Below are 6,147 nucleotides of genomic sequence, written 5' to 3'. Positions count from 1 at the left end.
GGTCGTGTGTTAGGCGACATTCACCGAGTCCTGTCTGCCGTCACCTCCCAGCTTCTTCATCTTCCTCGGTCACCCATTGCAGGTTTCCCCTCTGCCGTTAGCCCTGCCGTCTCCCACAGGGCAGTCCCTCTGACACGCTGACACTTCAGTTCACAGGCTCAGGGCGCCTCAGTTCCGTTGACTGAGTTTCACTCTTAAAATTGTAAAATCAAGCCACCCACTTTCTAACTACCATCCTCAATCTTTCCAACTCTTATCACTACACTTACTTTTCAACCTCTTTGATAGTTCCAACCCTTTGATTTCTCCGTTTTCGCTTTGGCTATCATCTTCTTCCCTTTTTTTTTTCTTTCCCTTTTCTTTCATGATTCATTCTCTCTTCCAGGCCATTGCTCAGGATTTCACATAGTGAAATACCCCCATGTGGTCAATACCCCCAACTTTCTTGCCTTATTTTTCTTCTGATACTGTCCCTCTCCCCTGGAAGAGTCCCACCAGCCAAAACCCAATTTTGACTCAATCCAACTGATAAGCTTCTCTAGGCTACTCTGGGCCTTTTAAATGTTGCTGAATAAAACTCTCACAGTCTAGGAGGAATGTCACTATAACCTGATAGTCTCCAGATTTGACTACTCAAAATGGTATTAAAAACCTACGTTTCCCCACTCATTTCTTTTTCATTATTTTCCACCATGCTACCCAATATTGTTTCTCTATCTCCTTCCGCATTCTCACCAGATTGTATTGCCTCCTCATCCTCACAAGAACCAATAAACTTGTCAATATATAGATTTATCCTTTTCAAATCTCATCGTAATGGAAAAGTTATTTTCAACCTGTACGAAGCAGATCACTCACCATGTACCTGGATGTCAACCCTTTCTACCTACCCCCAAATTTTTTCTTAGATGTTTCTGTCTTTTTTAAATTGTCAACAGCTTCCTGACCACTAACTCCTTGTTATCACCATTTAAAAATGTTCAATTTTTCTCTTTAATATTTAGAATTCCTCTATATAAGCCAGGTCCCCCTTCCTGTCTTCTACCCTTCTTGGGAAAGTCCTTTGAAAGATTTAGTGATATTCACCATTTCTACTTTCTTTTCTGTCATGGCGCTACCCAATCAATGTGGCTTCTGTCCTCACCGCGCTGGTTTTTGACAAGACCAGCAAATACCACTGTGTTGCTGAATCTCATGAACAATATTCAGTCTTTTCATTGTTTGGCTTCTCTAAAACATTTGTGCTGTCAACCACCCTCTCTTTCTAGAATTATTCTCTCCTTTTGGCCTCATGCACTGTATTCTTGATTTTCTTCCCATCTCTCCTGTGCCTTCTTGTTCTCCTTTCTCTTTGGTGAAGTGCATTCCCCACTCTTATCTCTTGCATATTTGTCATTACCAGAATCCCCAATAGACCCTCTTCTCTTCTCATTGCTCAGACGCTCTCATCATCTCATTCACCTCTGTGGTTTCAATCACAACTCTGCACCGACCATGTCCACATTTCTGTCTTCAGTCCAGACCTCCGAGCATAGGAACTGTAGACCCCACTGCACGTCTCTCCTCGGATGACTCACTGATAACTCGCATCCAGTGTGTTTAACACTGAAGTCATCATCTCTCAAATTGTGTAACTTTCCTTGTTTCCTGTCTCAGTGAATTGTACCACTATCCACTAGGGACCAAAAATAGAAAGTTGAGACTAACATTTAGATCGCCCTTTCCCTTACTCAGGCTTTCATATCCAGCTAATCAGTGTGCCCCACAGATCTCCTGAGTCTGCCCACCTGGCTCCCTCTCATTCCTGGTACCTGTGCTTCCGTACCCACGACAGGCAGCCTTAGGGTCCTCTTGTCTCCAGTCTTGCTTAAGCCCACTCCACTATTTCCAAAACCATAAAAATTCTTTCTCAATCTTCCAGCCAAATGGATCTTCTTAAAAAGGTTTTGCCTTACTCTCTCACTCTTCTACTTAAACCCATATAGCAGGCCCCATCGCCTTAAGGCAAAACCTTAAGGCCCCTGGGGAGCCTGCTTTTGTAATCCTAGGGTTATCTAAAAATATGCATGGAAAGGTTTAATTCTACTCCGCAGTTTATAAATAATATTATAAATTACTTGCAGTTTAGCCTTTTAAATGTGCTCTCCTGGCCTTTTGAAATCTTCAAGTAAAACTGATGCATCAGCAGAGCAGCACATTGTCCGGCGGCTTGGAGAACTTTCCAGGGAACTAACACCCTAGCTTAGAGCATGAGTCTCTTAGAAAGGACTAAAAGCCCACTCACAACCTCAGAGGGACTTTGTTTCCCTTCTCCTGGCCTGAAATCTTTTGTCTTGACAATCTGGGGGAGTTGTAGGAAATTGTAAGTATTCTTATATAGCCTCTTCCCCTTCCAGGAGTGTGTGGAAGTGACAGCTTCCTCAACATAAAAGAATGAATAGAAATGATGGTTAAGTCACATGGATTTCTAATGTTCTTGGGTTCTCCTCTCTTCTTTCACCACTCTGCTCATTCTCCATTTTTTTTTTCTAACTTAGTTAATAGCACCTACAACTTGACAACTGCTGTCTGAAATGTAGCTGTCATTCTTAACTCCCCTCCTTGTCCTCTGTGTGCCCTTGGATAAGTGAACATGTGGGGCCTGACTTCAAAAGAGACCTTAAATACAATGACCTCTCTCCATGTCTTCTGCTGCTGTGGGCATCCAAACCACCATTCTCTCCCACATGCATTATTATAATCGTGTTTGTCTGGTCTCTCTCTCTCTCTCTCTCTCTCTCTCTTTTTTTTTTTTTTTTTGACACAAGAGTCTCACTCTCTTGCCCTGGCTAGAGTGCTGTGGCATCAGCCTAGCTCACAGCAACCTCAAACTCCTGGGCTCAAGCAATCCTCCTGCCTCAGCCTCCCAAGTAGTTGTGACTATAAGGCCTAAGGCACCATGCCCAGCTAATGTTTTCTATTTTTGGAGACAGAGTCTCAATCTTGCTCAGGCTGGTCTCGAACTCCTGACCTCAAGCAATCCTGTCTCTACCTCCCAGAGTGCTAGGATTATAGGCGTGAGCCACCGTGCCCAGCCTGGTTTCCCTGATTCTGCATCTGCAGTACTCCCTGCCCACCCGCCAACACCATATGTTTTCCACACAGTAGCTAGCTTTTAAAACATCAAATATACTGTAGCCTTTTCTTGCTTCAAATTCTTCAGTCACTTCCCACTACATTTATATTAACCTCCTGATTCATTACCATGACCTATAAGACACAACACCATCCTATCACAGTCCATAGTTAACGCTCTGATCTCACCTGGTATCCATCCCTTTTACAGTGCACTAGACCCACACGGGCCTCTATCAGGGTTGCAGACTTCCTGCGAGCCGTGTGACTCAGCGGCTGCTTCTGCCTGCAGTGCCCTTCCCCTCGCGCTTCATCTGCTGGCTCCTCATCCTTCATGTTCCTCCTCAAAAGTCACCGCTCAGAGAAATGTTCCTCTTGGGCTGACATCTATCTATCTCACTTATTACCTGGTTTTGTTTTTGTTCACAGCAATTCTCATTTGTTTATTTACTTGTCTATTGTCTCACTTTCCCCACCTGCTTATAAGCCTTAGGAGAGAATGCTGGTCATCATAATTTTTTCTCCAGTGCTTAGAACATGCCATTGTGTATTATACACACTCATATGTTTGTTGAATGAATGAATAAATACTTAAATAATGATAGGACAATTCAAGGAGTACATTTGAAAAGGGAAAAATTACCTGTTATAATAAAAATTATTAAAGTAGTTCCATATATCGAAAAAATAGGCAAACTCTATGACAGACATTATTGCTAAAAGCTAAAGTCCAACATATAGGTTAACCAAATTGTAATGATTTTGAATGTTCTGTGGACTATGTAAAATTCTAATTTTGGTTGAAATTTTTGTGTTTATGGTAAAGAATTTGTGCTCAAAAATTCTAAATATAGTGTACCATGGCCATTATGTATATTCAGTTATAAAGGAATTATTTGAGAATGAAATTGTATAAACTATTCAAATGTAGTACCACTAACAATAAAATAAAAATATAATAATACCAATAATTAATTTATCATGATGTATTTTACTCACTCTTTTACAGTTGTATCTATGCGCTTTTTAAAATAATTATTTAAGGCCAGTGAAATTAAGTAAAAAAACTAAAATATATGTCTGTGTTTTTTGCCCTGTAAAAAGATTTTTTTCTACATTAAAATGGTCAATTTCTGCTTTCAACTTTCTGAAGGAAAATCTATGGGAAAATGAATGTTATTGATGGCAGGCTTGGACACTCTAAATTACATGTTATTAAATAAGCCCAGAATACATATTATAAATCCTAAAATATCTTTAAGAAAACACAATAATAATCTTTTATATTTATACAGCACTTGATGCATCTCAAAGCTCTGTAACTCCCACCATAATATATATTCACAATAATACAGTCAGTAAAGTGGTACAGGGACAGTTAGCCCCTTAATACCTAGAGAGAAACTGAGATCTGGAAAATCACATGATTTGTGGAAAGTCACAATGCAACATAGGAATTGCACCATGTCTCTGCACTCCTAACACTAAAAACTATCATGACTGTGAAATTGTTCTGTATCTTGGACGTGCAGACAAATTATTGGATTGTGCTAAGCCTTCTAATTTGCCTCAAACTTGCATTCTAAAGGAGAAGATTCATACAAATATGTGCCTTTCACACATTTACGTACAAATGTTTTTTGTTATAAAATTAGCTCCTGGTAGTAATTTTGTCTGTCATGGGTGGTCTGAGCCTTGGGTGGGAAAATTGGGATCAGATGAAAATGAAAGTTATCTGAGCAGGAAGTTTCTCAACCATTCTGAATTTACAATGAGCACATACTGGGACGTGTGGTCAGATCATAGGGAGTTGAGCCAAACATGCTAAAAAGATCGCCTCTTATTTTTTGTTGAACTCTGAGACAAATGTTTCTGTGAACTTAGATTTTTACCTTTAAGTGGTTGAAACACTTTTGATTTTTCTTGGTTTATTATTCTCTCTTGAGTGCAGTAAGCATGTTTCTTGCAAGTACGTAAAAGCATGCGGGCATAGAGGGTTCAACTATGTATATTTCATGTAGACAAAGTCAACAACTCACTATTTTAATATCTTTTCTTTCTTTTTCTTTCTTGATTTCTTTTTTTTTTTTAAAGAGATGGGGTCTTGCTATGTTGCCCAGGCTGGTCTAGAACTCCTGGGCACAAGTGATTCTTCCACCTCAGCCTACCAAGTTGCTGGAACTACAGGCACCAGCATCATGCTCAGCTTGGCTATTCTTTTTTCCGGTGGCTGCTTTGGCATTATATGAAAGAGGGAAGAGAAATCAGTTGGCCTACCTTTGTGTTAAATCTCCTTATTCCCAATGCCTCCGTTGATGAAAAGCAGAGCATCTAGATATATATTTTTTCTAATCACAGGGAAACAGCTATGTAGACAGCATGCAAACTGTGAACAAATACTCTAATTTTTAGAATTAAATTGGCCAAAGCAAAGTGTCATTATTGCCTAGTCTCAGATTGAAATAACAAAATTAAATTATATAAAAGAGAAATGCTTTTATTAGAGTTTAAATTTCACCTATCAATACATCGTTTGAGCTTTTATATCTGGATACCAAGCAACAATGCCGCTCCAAAATTAATGTGCACGTGAAGTGCTTGCGACCTTGTTCAATGCAGACTCCGACTCTGTAGGTCTGCAGCGCTGCGTTAGGTTCTGCACGCCTCACATCTCCCGGATGACGCTGAGACTGAGGGTCAGCTGTGCACACTTCTATTAGCAAGACTCCAGATACCATTTAGAAATCTTAGATTAGGAAATGACATCAGAGGCTAACCAATTAAACCATCTTCAGTGAGACTGTTTTTCCTGTTCTCCTTCTTTTTCTCTCCTTTTCCCTCTGTCAACTCACACCCTCTCCCCGCAAATTCTGTCATGCCTTGCTGCTGTCGCTTGACCATATACATCTCATGCAGTTGCCAAACTCCAGGTGATACCCTTAAGAAGGGCCACGCCAACCCTCATGTAATCTTCAGCCACATACCAGAAAAACAGAATCTATAAAAATTCAGTGGGAACACCCTATCACTTTT

Source organism: Microcebus murinus, chromosome 23, assembly GCF_040939455.1.
Source record: "Microcebus murinus isolate Inina chromosome 23, M.murinus_Inina_mat1.0, whole genome shotgun sequence".
In the NCBI taxonomy this organism is placed as follows: Eukaryota; Metazoa; Chordata; class Mammalia; order Primates; family Cheirogaleidae; genus Microcebus; species Microcebus murinus.
Note: the sequence above shows the minus strand (reverse complement) of the source record.